Source organism: Nicotiana tomentosiformis, chromosome 4 (assembly GCF_000390325.3).
Source record: "Nicotiana tomentosiformis chromosome 4, ASM39032v3, whole genome shotgun sequence".
Taxonomy (NCBI): Eukaryota; Viridiplantae; Streptophyta; class Magnoliopsida; order Solanales; family Solanaceae; genus Nicotiana; species Nicotiana tomentosiformis.
Window position 1 is genome coordinate 36,420,065 of NC_090815.1, and position 15,167 is coordinate 36,435,231.

General features: G+C 37.0%; 1 pseudogene; it reads right to left on the bottom strand.

The window, feature by feature from the left end:
* Positions 1-12,586: 12,586 nt before the first annotated feature.
* On the bottom strand, positions 12,587-13,650 carry LOC108946776 (F-box/FBD/LRR-repeat protein At1g13570-like; annotated as a pseudogene).
* Between the last annotated feature and the right edge of the window lie 1,517 nt (positions 13,651-15,167).

A 15,167-nucleotide genomic window follows, 5' to 3' on the forward strand; every position in this document is an offset into this window, starting at 1 on the left:
TTGTTAGCTTATATTATTGAACTGCTTATCTATCATTTACTTCCACACTTTCCATTATTAGACTATGCTATATTTTGTTTGACTTTCTTATCCTAGTAAATGTCTTGACCTGGCCTCGGCACTACTCTACCGAGGATAGGCTTGATTCTTACTGGGTACCGTTGTGATGTACTCATACTACGCTTTTGCATAAATATTTGTGCAGATCCAAGTACATCTGCCTGTGCTCGACGCCAGTGATTAATTAGCTATTTTTGGAGACTCCAAGGTACACCTGCTCGATGTTCGCAGGCCTCGAAGTCACCTTCTGTTGTTAGTTGTATTACTGTTTATTTCTCGTTCCGAAATAGTACTGTATTTCAAGATTATTAGTGTACTCTTGTAGTGCTTATGACTCAGTTCCACCAGATTTTGGGTGTTGTTTGTTAGTTGTATATATTGGGGTTATTTATGATGGTTTAATAGTTGAAATTTGATCTTTAAGTTATTGTTTCTGCTATCTTTCAATATATGTTAGGCTCACTTAGTCTTAGGAATACGGTGCCATCACGACATCCTAAGGTGAGAATTTGAGGTCGTGACAAGTTGGTATCTGAGCTTTGGGTTTATAGGTGTTACGAGTCATAAGCAAGTTTAGTTGCAGATTAGTACGGAGACGTCTGTACTTATCTTCGAGAGGCTACAGAACTGTTAGGAAATTCTACTCCTTTGATTCATTATCGTGCGAATTAGTTAACTTTGAAATCTGAATCCTTGTCTTTCTATTCTCTCACAGATTGTGAGGACACACGCAACTGGATCCGACAATCAGACACTTGCGCCCCTGCTATAGCCACGCAAGGCCGAGGCGGGGGATGGGACCTGGGTAGAGGTCGAGGAGGGCACGTGATGTAGCTAGAGCACCTGCCCGTGCAGTGACTGAGGAGACACCAGTAGCTCCGATTGGAATACATGCACTAGAGGAACCTGTTACTGCCCCTGGACTTTAGGAAACCCTAGCATAGTTTCTGAGCATGTTCAACACTTTAGCTCTGGCGGGATTGATTCCCTTGGACCAGCCACATCTCAAGCTGTGGAGGAGCACAAACTCCCACGGCGCATACCCCAGAGCAGCAGGTCCACACTAATTAGGTCCTAGGTGTCATACTAGCGCAACCAGTTATTCTGATTTAGCCTGAGGTTAGGCCAGCGGCATCTTAGGAGGAGCAGAGGAGACTCGAGAGGTTCAAGAAGTATGATCCTCCTACTTTCAGTGGCATAGCAACCAAGGATGGGCAAGGTTTTCTAAAGAAATGTCATAGTATTCTCCACACCATGGGTATTGTGGAGGTGAGCAGAGTTGCTTTTAATACGTTTCAACTGTGAGGAGCAACGTATCAGTGGTGGCAGGCTTATGAGGACGTAGGCCAACTTATGTAGCCCCACTCACTTGGGCTCAGTTCTGAGAGATATTTTTGAGAGAGTTTGTTCCCCAGACCCTTTGGGATGCATGGCCATAGAGTTTGAGCCGCTGCATCTCGGGACTATAACAGTGTCAGAGTATGCTACTAGATCCAATGAATGGCTCGAAACTAGCCAAAACAAACTCAAAAACATCAAATAATGCCTTAGGAAACAAACTCAAGCGATAAAGGTCAAATCTTTAATAAATACTCAAAGTCAACCAAAGTTTCAACCCGGGCCCGCACCTCGAAACCCGATGAAACTCAAATATTCCGATAACATATTCAATTACAAGTCCAACCATACTAATTTTAATCAAATCCGCCTGCGAATCGATGTCCAAATCTAAAATATTCACTTGAGAAAAGTTTAGACAGAAATCCCCAATTTCTTTTTTAAATTCATCAATCTAATGCAAAAATTGAAGATAAAATCATGGAATATAATCAAAACAGAGTTAAAAATACTTACCCCAATCCATGTGGTGAAAATCTTCTCCAAAATCACCCAAAATCGAGTTCCAAATCTCAAAATGAAATAAAATGAGCAAACCCTCGAATATAAGCTTTTAACCAGCACTTTCGCATATGCGGTAACCTAGTCGCATCTGTGACCTCCGCTTTTGCAGAAAGAATCTCGCATAAGTGGGAACCACTGAAACCCAGACTCATGGCATCTGCGGGACACACCTCGCATCTGCGCAATCACAGATGCAGAAAAACCATCGCATCTGCGCACACTTCCAGCCTTCGCTAACATCGCAGATGCGGACCTTCTAGTGCATCTGTGCTTACGCTTCTGCGGTCAACCTCTATTTTGCGGGCACTACTCCCAAGCCACTACATCCGCTTATGTGCCTCCTGTGACGCTTCTGTGGCTCCGCACCTGCGCCCATAACTCCGCGGGTGCGATCACACCAGTACTCAGAATCTCAACAATGCCAACATGATTAGCAATGGTCCAAAATCAATCCGAAAAATACCCGGAACCCTGGGGACCCTATCTGAACATACCAAAAAGTCCCAAAACACAATATGGGCCTACTCGGCCACTAATCATACATAACAACATCAAAACCACGAATCGCACCTCAAACCAAACTCATTAAACTTCTCAACATTCAACTTCCAGAACTCGTGCCAAACCACATCAAATCAATTCAGAATGAGCTCAAATTTTGCACACAAGTTCCAAATGACATAACAAACCTAATCCAACTCATGGAACCACAATCCAAAACCGATAACACCGAAGTCAACTCCCAGTTAAACCAATGAACTTTCTGAACCTTCAAATTGCCAACTTTCGTCAAATAGTGTTGAAACCTTCTAGAAACATCCAAATGCAAATCTTGGCATACGCCAAAGTCCAAAATCACCATACAGACCTAACGGAACCATAAAACTCCGATCCGAGGTCAAATACACAAAAGTCAAACTTGGTAAACTCTTCTAATTTTAAAGCTTCCTAGTTGAGAATCATTCTTCCAAATCAATCCCAAATTGCCCTAAAATCAAAACCAACGATACACACAAGTCATAATACATTATACGAAGCTACTCATGCCATCGGACCATCAAACGGAATGCAAATACTCAAAATGACTTGTCGGGTCGTTACATTCTCCCCTACTTAAACACATGTTCGTCATCGAACGTGCCAAAGGTCGTTCCAAAGCTATCAAATCATCATGAGCATACCCATGGGTGATCGCACATCACACCAACTATGTATGACTAATAACACAGCATACTGAAGATTCTTAATTCAGCCTCAATCCATAAGCCATAGAATCAAATCTCCAACATCCAGAAACCATTATAAGACATGATTCTCGCATCTAGACACTATATAAGTCTGAATGAGCTACATCAATCCATAACCACATTCCAAGACATAATTGCATGATATATCACATAACTCAAATACTCATAGCAATAACGCCCGACCATAATAACTGCTCCATAACAAACCTGGTACTGGTAACAAACCTCATATCAAATAAAACCTTGTTCTAAACCTTCGCACATAGCCAACAATGAAAGACACACGCAGAAACTCATAACCATGCATCAGACCAACAAGTCATGGAGCTCCCTCACCCAATAAGGACCATAGCCAAATTCTAAGGTGACAAGTGACATTATTCTTCCAAATGTACCGTAATCAAATCGGATGCACCCATGGAATTAAGGAGTTGGAGGAAATAAAGGCACATCCACTTCGCCATCTCAGTCTATTTTTGTGCAAAGAGGTAGAAACGATTTCGCTCTTCTAGCCTCGAGTAGTGGACAATGTATCATTGATAGTGGTGCTATTGATCACTACTTTGGTATGAGTACCATATTTTTTAAGCCCAACCAGGTCCAATGACCACATCTCATCACATACAAGCTGTTTTACTGACATGCCACACCAATATAACCTAAAGCCACAAACCGTGCAATCTGTGCACCAATAAGCAACAACTCAAGTGTACCCAAAATGGAAAGAGAATCAAATAAGAGAACTGTCCTGCAAGCTTAACATATACCACCACCAACGCAATGCTATGAACCCATCATACAAAGGAGAACCAAACCACACGAGATAAACACAAAGGATCATATCCTAACATAACTCCACCGCGATGCGTGACCCAATCTAGACACCGGTGCACATGAAATACCTCGAGCCATGATGCTCATAATCAACAACATATATACATAACAATAATAAACATGTGAAGTGCATGACCATAACCATGGAGAAACATATATAACAATATACCACCAATAGTAAAGACCATAACCAAGGCACAATCAACCTTTCAACAACCCAAAAACCATCTCGCTCGAATGTTGTCCTAAGGCCCAAACAGAAATGCATCATGTGTGAAAATAGCCAACAGATCATAACTTGTCGTAGCATAGAAGAGTAACACATAAAACATATCAGGACATGAACAAGCTCAACTATAACCGAATGACACACCCCTCAACAATAGCAGTGCTGAGTCAACAAATCTAACTCGGTGTAGAATACACATCTTCATTAAGCCTACCAATGGGCCCTAAAATCAACTTCAACCATCCACAAATAGATAAATAACCGTCCAAAAGTCCATAATAACTTAACCATAATACAAACCATTAACTATCTAACTTTGTCTGCACCTTTACAATCCACAACCAAGGAACAATCTGCCTCTGAGAACCTTGTTAGTCTCCAAACCCCTAGAATACATGAATCACCATATCCAATCCCATCTCTACCACTCGAATGACTAACACTTCCCTCATACACAATCATCTCACGATAAATACTTATATAATTCTCCCGTGCCACATAGGAAAATCTGAACATCAGCAGTTGATCAACTAGGCTAGTATTACAATATTAATGAAGCACCTATAAGTCAAAACATGAGGCGCTTACTGAAATGTGCACTCTTCTTAGGTGATATCAGATAGTGTTGGCATTCTTCTAAACATCAGAAACTGCCCATACTGACTAGAGCTCATGACCTTCCCTTCAAAACTGAACTGCAAACTTGCACATGCAAATCTCAATCCCACACGTCGCATCGCCTCTAACATACCATCATATGAAAGCACGAGAATCCCATTATCAACTCTGAGTCACCAGCAGAATACATTCTTAATCAACCAGAAACTTTCCACTTGATCCCATCTAGAAGAAAATCGCAATGCACAACAAACTCCCCATGCCGGTAGAAGACATCTGTCTCAAGCAGTGGCAGAAATCATAGAGAACTCTTTGAAACCCATTAGCACAAGAACAAGCCATCATACCTAAATCCCTCTATCTCAACTAAGTCACGTAGGTCGCCAAATGCCCAAGCGCTAATCATAATCACTAGCCCAATCGTGGGGCCTAGTGCATTCGAAGCCTCAAAATCAGTAACACTTAGCCCAATGTGGGGCCTGGCACATGCGTCACCTCAATATCAATATAACTATTATAGTGTGTAACCCGATCCAATATAACTCACAACATGGCACTACGACCCACATCAATCATCAATCTGCTCAAGTCAACATATCACATATATAGAATCCAATCATATAACACGGAACACCACAATGTACCTCAAATATAGCTTAAACTCATGTCACATACAAAGACACCAACAACATGTTAGATAGCATATCAAGAGTGCACGGAAGCAGAGATATAACATGCGGATATAACATGTGTGACTGAAATAGTGTGACTACGGCTAAGGCAATTAGCTCAGCATGGCAAAATAGCTCTAACTTTGTCTCAAGCAACTAAGCATGTGACCTATACATGATTTTTAGCATGAATAATAACTCATGCAGCCATATAAATGGAGAAAACATGATATCAAAGAAACATGACAGCAAAATAAGGCGCATAATAGCCTAAGAACTACCCGGATCAGGAATACCTCGGTGCACGCATGCACCCGTCACCTAGCAGGTGTGTCACCCCAAACCCATTTCAAATATCATAGTCCTCAGGTATAATTACCCCCAAATTCAAGTTTAGATATGTAACTTAACTCGAACAAGCCTAATCAAACACTGAGCAAACCAAAAAATACTCTAGAAATGTCTTCCTACGAGAATCAACTTCCGAACGGCTCGAAACTAGGCAAAAGAAACTCAAGACCATCAAATAATGCCTGAGAAAACAAACCCTAGTGATTAAGGTCGAATCTTTAATCAAATACTCAAAGTCAACCCAAGCCCGCACCTTGGAACCCGACAAAACTCACAAATTCTGACAACCCATTTAATTGCGCTCCAACCATACTAATTTCACTCATATCTGACTCCGAATCGATGTTCAAATCTCAAATATTCACGTTTAAAAATTGTAAAGACCTGACCGGTCATTTTTTGTATTTGCGCCTCGTTTCCCCTTTTGATACTTCACACATGTATAATTTAGGTTTTATGACTTACAGAGTTGATTGGTTTTGTTCCGGGGAGTTTTTGGGTTGATTTGGACCTTTTGATTCTTGACTTATTGGGTCAAAATACACACACAAGTATATGCGGTCGACAAGTAATAAAGTGATGAGAAAGTATCGTTCCCACGAGGATTTATGATCAACTATTGTCCGATCTAAACTATTTATAAATTTATTTCTCAAGTGAGTGTGAAGAAAATGATTGTGATTTTTGTAACTAAATTACTACGAAAGTAATAAGCAAAGAAGAAAATACGATCGCAAGTAGAGCAGACAAACACTTAGAGAGAATTCAATGAGATGGGGATATTCTAGGGTTATGGGATTAATGTCTCTCCTATTTTGCTCTTTCGGTTGATGTAATCACTTGACTTATCTAATCTGTTGATTAGCAGGGTTTATTATGCTCGTGAAGTTCTTTCGACGCTTCACTCGCCTATTCAAGCCAACCTAAGACTATATATCCATAGAATCAAACTTGACAAGAACACATATATATTTCCTACAAAACATAACCAAGTAAGGCAACTAGAATATGTCTATCCTAATCGTGAATCTATTCTCTAATGTCCGGATTCAAGAAATTACTCTACTCAATCTTATATGGAATCTATAGTTCCCACTTTCGAGTTCAACTATAAATTCGTAGATAGTACTCTATTGTTAGCTATGCAATAGAGTAATTAAGTGCAAGATTGAATAAGCAAATTAATATGATAGAATAAATCAACACAATCATCCGTCAAATTACAATAGTCAAACAGGACCCATAACCCCACAATAATAAGGTTCTTAGCCACTCATTTCATGACAATAATCAAAATATTATTTTTAAACATAAAAGCCATGATTACTAGATGAAGGATGGAAGAATCGATGAATTTCGTGCTCCCGAGTGTCTCTCGAAGTGGTTTCTCCACCTCTAAAATAGGTTTAGACTTGCTTTTATACGAGTTAGGGCATGTTGGGTCGAAATAACATTGTCCCGGGTGAAGTAGGACAATTTCTCGTCACCCAGCACCCAGGGTAGCATGGGACCTTAGCCTAGTGCTAGAAAACATCTTGCATATGGAATTTACGCCACAGGTAGCGCCCCACACTAGCCTGGGCGCTACACTGTACACTTTTCTCCGTTTGTTCTCTTTTTACTTCAGCTCGTACTCTTTCATCCCACATTGCCTCCGGGTGACTCCTAAATATACAATATGTATATAAATATACATACTTTAAGCCGAATATCAACACCCCACAATTAAACTCTTGTTCATCCTCAAGCAATGGAACTCTCAAGTACACCCCAACAACGTACACATCAACTATGGAGGAGAAATTCAATTTTTCAATCATACACTCTACCTTTGAAGATGGTTGATACCGCAATCATGCATGATAATACGAAATTCACATTCTTCTCATTTTCAACACATGCCCAAGTATAAATATTTCAATTCCAATTCAAACAACCTACTCATAACCACCCTACCTCAAGAGTTGACTCGTTACCACTAAGCACCCTCAACTTTTGCACTCACCCAATAAGAGAAATTAACAACATTACCAATCCATCATGAAATCATGTGCCCTCACAAATAAACAAGAGAGTGAATATAAAAATAGTCCACATATTCCAGTATAACTTTGAACATAAATTAAGAAGATCACACAATTGAACAAAATTCGTGCACTCTCACAAAGAAATTCGTGTGCATCATGTGGTCGTATCATAAGCTTGCACGTGGGGTACATCTACACTAATCTAAGCTATCCAAGTCTAGAATCAATTGGACTTTATGGGTCGTAATGTAAACTAAGGGACGGGTAGGATACATTTAGGAATTTAAGGGTTCAAAAACTGAACTGTTTTTCGTAAAGCTATTGTTTGCTCTTTCATAGAATTGGCCCGTTTCCCTAGAGCATCTCCCGGGACAGTCAAGATTTGAAGTAGTTTTCGTATAATGTACAAGTTTGTAAGCTTAATTCAAAGCAGTAAACTAGTTCATGTGCAATCTTGCTCCAAAAGTTTCCCTATTAACAGTAAAAATGGGCATTGTATTTGTATTCATGTGATTCTAATTATTGTAGTGCTCCAATGATTTTGAGTGCAATCGCAGTTCCAAAGGTGCGCCTAGGGGTGTACATAGATCGGGTTGGTTCGGATTTTTCAATTATCAAACCAAATCAATAAAGTCGCATTTTTTTCTGGTAAAGTCTTCATAGCATAAAATATGTAACTTGTGCTCCAAATATTTCTTAAGTTCTAGTAAAATACAACTATATAATGTATTTTACAAGAAACTAACACAATAATATGAGATAAGTCATAGCATTATACTAAAATATTCAATAACAAAGATAAAATAATAAAATTATATAAAACAAATATGGCTAATTAATAAGCCATAATGAAAATTAACATAATCTAAAAATATTATATAGGTCATGCTAAAATAAGTATAGCTAATAAGTATTAATATTAATTACATAACTAAGCACTAAAGAAAAAGATAAATTAAGTTATGCATTTTCATTATAAACCAATGTAAAACTAAAATAATTATCCAACACTATCGTCATTCCTATTGTGACAAGAGAGTGCCACCGATACTCAAAGGTAAGTTCTATAAAGCGGTTGTTAGAACGGTCATGATGTACGGGGATGAGTGTTGGGTTGTTAAGAACTCACATATCCGGAAGATGAAAGTAGCAGAAATGAGGATGTTGAGGTGGATGTGCGGGCACACTATGATAGATAAGATCAGGAATGATGATATTCGGGAGAAGGTGCGCGTGGCTCCCTTTGATGAGAAGATGCGGGAAGCGAGGCTCAGATGGTTCGGGCATGTACAGAGGAGGAGCCCAGATGCCCCGGTAAGGAGGTGTGAGCGGCTGGTTGTGGAGAGCACGAGAAGAAGTAGAAGGAGGCCGAAGAAGTATTGGGGTGAGGTGATCAGGCAGGACATGGCGAGGCTTCAGATTTCTTAGGACATGGCACTTGATTGGAAGATGTGGAGGTCGAGTATTAGGGTTGTAGGTTAGGAGGTAGTTGAGTCTTGCCTTATTTAGTATCTTTGTGAGACTAGTGTGGTAGGGTTTTTGTCTAAGCTAGCTAGTGGCAATATCGTGTCTTACTATTTTGCGTTTCAGTATCGGACCTATTTACTAGCTATCGATTTTGTTTTTGCTTTTTTCGTTTTTTGCTTTGCATCTTTCTTCGAGATTTCATGTTGTTCCTATTTTTCCTATGATTTTTGTGGTGATAATGATATTGTCTTCTTTTGTCTTTTTGTCCTCTTGAGCCGATGGGTCTTTCGGAAATAGCCTCTCTACCTCTTCGGGGTAGGGGTAAGGTCTGCGTACACACTACCCTCCCCAGACCTCACTAGTGGGATGTCACTGGTTGTTGTTGTCGTTGTATCGTCATTCCTAGTATTGAATTGAATTTCTTTTGTTAGCTTTAGTATTGATTTGGACTTTATTTGAGTTACTGCATTTATGGACTATAAAATTTATTTACCATTCAAGAATGTTAAGTCTAAACTTGAAATAATACGTTAAAAAATAAAACTGTGAAAAAGTTTAAAGAAATATTTATAAATTACATTACAATAAATATTTATATGTATAAAATATTTTTAAAAATTATATAAATGTACTATCGGGTTGGTTTGGTTTCGGTTTGACTTTTTTTAGTTAAAACCAAACCAAACCAATTATGGTCGGATTTTATTTTCTAATACCAAACCACATCGGATTTCTTTTTTGATTTGACTCAGATTATCGATTTGGTGCGGTTTATCGATTTTCTTTGTACACTCCTAGGTGCGCCGATGATTTTATGGTACAAGCAATAATACTTGGATGCCAAAGCCCTTCTGGCTTCTAAACAAATAAAATACATGTAACCAAAAATGATGAATTTCCATTAGGTTATAATGTACATAAACAATTGCAGAGATTTTTTCCCAACGAAACAACCGAAAAAAAATATCTTTGTTTTCACTCCTCAAACATTTATCCTCAAAAGAAGAATCAAGAAATTTTAATAATGACATTTTTATGAGAAATTTAAATTAGTATATTTTCAAAACTAGAACCAAACCCAAAACGTTAATTATGGAGGAAATATAAAGGAAGACTCTGATTTGCGCTTAATTGAAATTCAGGTAGACATCATCAACCGAATTCTAATCCACATCTGGGAAATAGAACAATTCTGCCCTTGGAGATGCTCTAGGGGAACGCATTAATTCTGTAGTGATATTCATTTCTTCCTCGGAATCAAAGGCTCTATTAAGCTTAATGCTCATCCTTATCAAAGATGGAGGAGGAGCAAATAATAACTTTATTTAAAGCAGTTAAGGTATCTTCTACCTAATGGTGTCAAATATAGCTTCTCTGCTTTTCGTTCTATGTATATCTATAATGTATACATATGTTTCTTACCCAAATATGAAAATGTCTCTAAATTGGGGGAAATCTTAATTAAATCTGACTCAATTCGCCGAAGTCTACACCTAATGCTAGCTAGATTCCACAAGTAGCTAGTTCAGCAAAAAAGGAACTGAGTCTGCACGCAAAAGCTTCAGAGCAAAAACAAAAATTAGAATTACATGAATACACCCCTATAAGATAACCAAGTCAAAATGACATGGCAATTTCTTACCTCAGGGAAACATATACGCAAATATAGTAGGAGAGCTGAAAAGAAGCTTTGATAATGCTTGGGAATAACAATCAAGTTCTCCAACTGTGGTAAAACAATATTCAGGTACTTAGTACTTCAAGGTTAAATCGACAAGAAGGGGGGCATTAATAACACAAAAATGTGTGGTTGGCTCAAAGGTTATTCCTTCCAAATGAAGAGTTATAAGATTCTCAAAGCCAAGAAAAGAATTTGGTTGTTTGAAGACGAGTTTTATATCTGTCAGGGTTGGACAATTAACGAGACTGTTAAAATATGATTTCTTGCATTTATATTCCTACAAACCAATAATATGATGATTTTACGGGAAAAAAAAAAAAGAAGCTTTAGAATGTGTTCCTTTTACTAATATTGTTCACACTAGCATTCAAATGGAAATCTCAGAAGAGAAAAACTTATGATCCCTCCATTTCTTTCCTCTTATGAACCAAACAACCAAAGTGAAATATTTTCATTTTCTCTTCTTATCCATTCTCTCCTTGGTTGTTACCAAACAGGTATTAGAAATGCAAATGAAAGGACGGCTAATCTTATCACATACATCATTACAACTGAACCTCCAAAACATCTAATGAAGAACAAATATATAAAATGAGCAGTATTTTATCCTGATTGAAGGGCACAAGAAGCAAAAAAACTTGCATCGGCTCTATAAAAGAGTAAGATAGGAGCAGGAGAAAAAGAATCAGTTTCGTGTTGCAGGCTCAGACTCTAAAACAAGAGGATTTCCAGGCCACCAACTGGTAAAGTTAAGATGAGAGTTATTCTAATAGGATCAATATCAATTGTATATCTTCCTTGTCGAGATTAATCTCTCCCAAAGCACGTTGCTAATGCTGTCCAACTGATGCATAAATTGACGATGTCCACGTGCAATATTTGATATATGTATCCAAAAGGGATTTTAAGAGAACAAAAAAGAAGTTAAGATACTCTAGTCAACAAATTCAATGTACAAACAGGGGATATTCATCTGTTTGTTACAGTTCAACTTGAATCTGACCATTAGTTGAACCAAACAAGGTTATCATTTATTAATCTACTTATTGTTGTTAAAAACATTGTAACGACTTCCTGAGACAGATTCACTGATAGAATATATTGATGCCTTGTTTGTGGATCTATCAACGGAGTTTCATTTGTTATTGGCCCTTTTGGTGAATTTATTATCCAGCTGCTTAGATCTCACAAGGCTTTTGAATATACACACTCCTTATCAGTAAATAAGGATCATCTAATTGTGGCTAATGGAGAAATCTGCAGATAGTGACACCTCTAATGAGAAATTAAAAATCTATTCCACATTTGGCAAATACAATAAGGGAACCCCACAAGTTTCAACAAAATTGCCAATTTAGAAAAGATGAAGCATCAATCTGCCTTACTAACCTCAAACCACAGATCAGCTGGTTTAAAAGCCTAATCTGCATTTGGTAAATAGTTTCTCATGTTTATATATATACATAACCACGTGTACCCTTCTTACCCAAATATCAAATTAGAGGAACCCCTAATTAGCTGTAGCGTGAAGGAAGTCTGATCCAATTTGCCAAAGTCTATACTTAACGATAGAACCCACACGCAGCGGAGCACAACAGGAAGCCCCTTAGGAACTGTGTGTGCACTCAAAAGCTTTGGAGCAAATACAATAATTAGAATCACAGGAATAATATCCCTACAAGATATCCAAGTAAAACTACATATCAATTTCTTACCTCAAGGAAAAATAAATCCAATTGAAGTGTAGGCAACCTAAGAAGCTTTTCCAGAGTTGATCTCTCACCATATTTTTGATTACCAACAAACCTGCCTAAAAGTACTAGTTTAACCAAATTTTTGCAGTTTGTAAAGCAATTTAGCTCTAGATGGAGACTCTCATAAACAACCAAGTACTTCAACCGTGATGCAACAATGTTCAGGTATTGAGTGCCAAGACAGTACTTCAAGGTCAAACTGACAAGAAGGGGGGCTTTTATTTTTTCCAGATAGAGGTTAGTAAGTTTCTGAAAGCCAAGAAAAGAAGTTGGTGGTTTGAAGACACAATTGAAGAGTTTCAAATGTCTCAGTGTTGGACAATCAAATATATAAGAAGGTAGCTTGTAAGTATTATTATTTGACATGTCAAGAGTTAGCTCCTTGACACCGTTTCTGTCCATCTATCAACAAATGTATTTGAAGGCAAATGTGTTGCTGAAACATCAAGATCAAACTTCACAATGTCTCCAATATGCTGTAACAAAATCTCATCTACTGTTTCTTTGAAGACAGGTTGAGACTTTACAGCCATTTTGTTTTTGCAAAAGTGCTTATCCAGCATCAAAGTTGGAAGCATGGCCCAAATATATCTCCATTTTTTTGACAAAATACTAGTTCTAGCAGCGTCTTGAACCGGCAAGAACTCAAGGATACAGTCTAAAATGTTTCTTGGTAGACGACTGAGTATCTTCTGTATCCTCTTCCACAACAGCTCTTTTACTATCTGTTAAAAGAAGTAGACGAATCTTAGGCTTAAAGCTAATAATCCCAAAAGAAAAGAAAAGAGAGAATTTATACCTTGGGACATGCTGATTTTAACGTTAATTAGACTACTACTACTATATATATTGCTTATAGTGTCTCTACTTTTATCCATCAAAAGTCACAATAAATAAGAGTAATTAGTTCTTGTACCTGATCAACAGAATCAATCTTCAAATACACTGTTCTATAATGAAATGTATTTGTATTTTCTATGCATAATAATTAGTGCGTGAAAAGACATTTAATACAAACATTCATTAAGAATATATGGATATATCCAAATACTTGGAGTATAACCTAGTTAATCCATTATAATAATAAGAGTCAAATCCATTTTAACCTTTCGGGGTTGGGAAACAATACCTCCTTCATGTTTTGAATGGGAAAGGGAACCCTTTGTGCAATAGCTTTCTCGTAAAACAATTTTTTTTAATAAAAATCTTTTTTTCCAATAGATAATTTTTTGAATAACCAAGTTCTTTCATTATAGCCAAAAGCAAGATATAACAAACAATTAGGATCTATATAATTTATGGAGTTTCCCTTTAGCCTTCTTCCCGCATAGTTTAAGATATGATGTAGTGCAAAAATGCCTCCATAATAAATTTTCAAATGTGACATTATCCACTATAATTCTTGTTCAATAAAGATATTTTCTTTTTTTTGGTCGAAATAAATAAAGTTTAAAAATAAAGATATTATCAAAAAAGTAAAGTTTAATAATGGCTTTAGTATAATAATTTTAATATATAAAGAAAATACATAAATAAATTAATACTCATAGCAGCAATTCTTCCGTCTAATATATATGTTAGAGGATTGACTATTTCAGTGTATCTTTTTTTCTTTCAAATTGAATTAATGCTAAAGCATCCATGGTGAATGTGCGTTCATCATATTTCTTGAATTTTGTATGTAAGATTTTTTTCTTTATTGCAATAATTTTATTAATGACCTCAATATAAGAGAAAAATATCTTAAATTTTACGAGCAAGAAAAACGAAATTCAAGTATTGGTTTGGATGAAAAATATTATACTTCACCTTTGAAAGGATAGAGAGAGAGAAAAAATCCTTATCTTAAAAAAGAAACTCTCACCAAAAAAATATTACATAAGGGGAATCCCTTTCCCATTCAAAATGTGAGGGGTATTGTTTCTCAACCCTTAAAGATTAAGGGGGTAAAGTAAATTTTACTCTAATAATAACACAATCATTTATCCAAGTAAAAGTGAAAAAGTTAAGGTTCTACAAATGTAATGTGATCATGAAGATGGACCAAATTCTGTTAATAAATGCATGGTGATTCCACAGTAACAAAATCTATTCCGTAGAAAATTGCATCACTAGATTAATATTTGCCATCGATTTCCATTATTTTTCAGTCTGTTAGTTTAATCTTGTTCTAAATTGAAAATTTTGCATCTCTAAAAATGCATCTACTAGTGTGCAAATCTGGCCAGAAAACAATATATCTTGACCTAAATACATCTTAGGTAGCAAAGTAAAAATTTTGAATTTTTGGATGTATGATCAATAATATTAGAAGATAGAATGCACC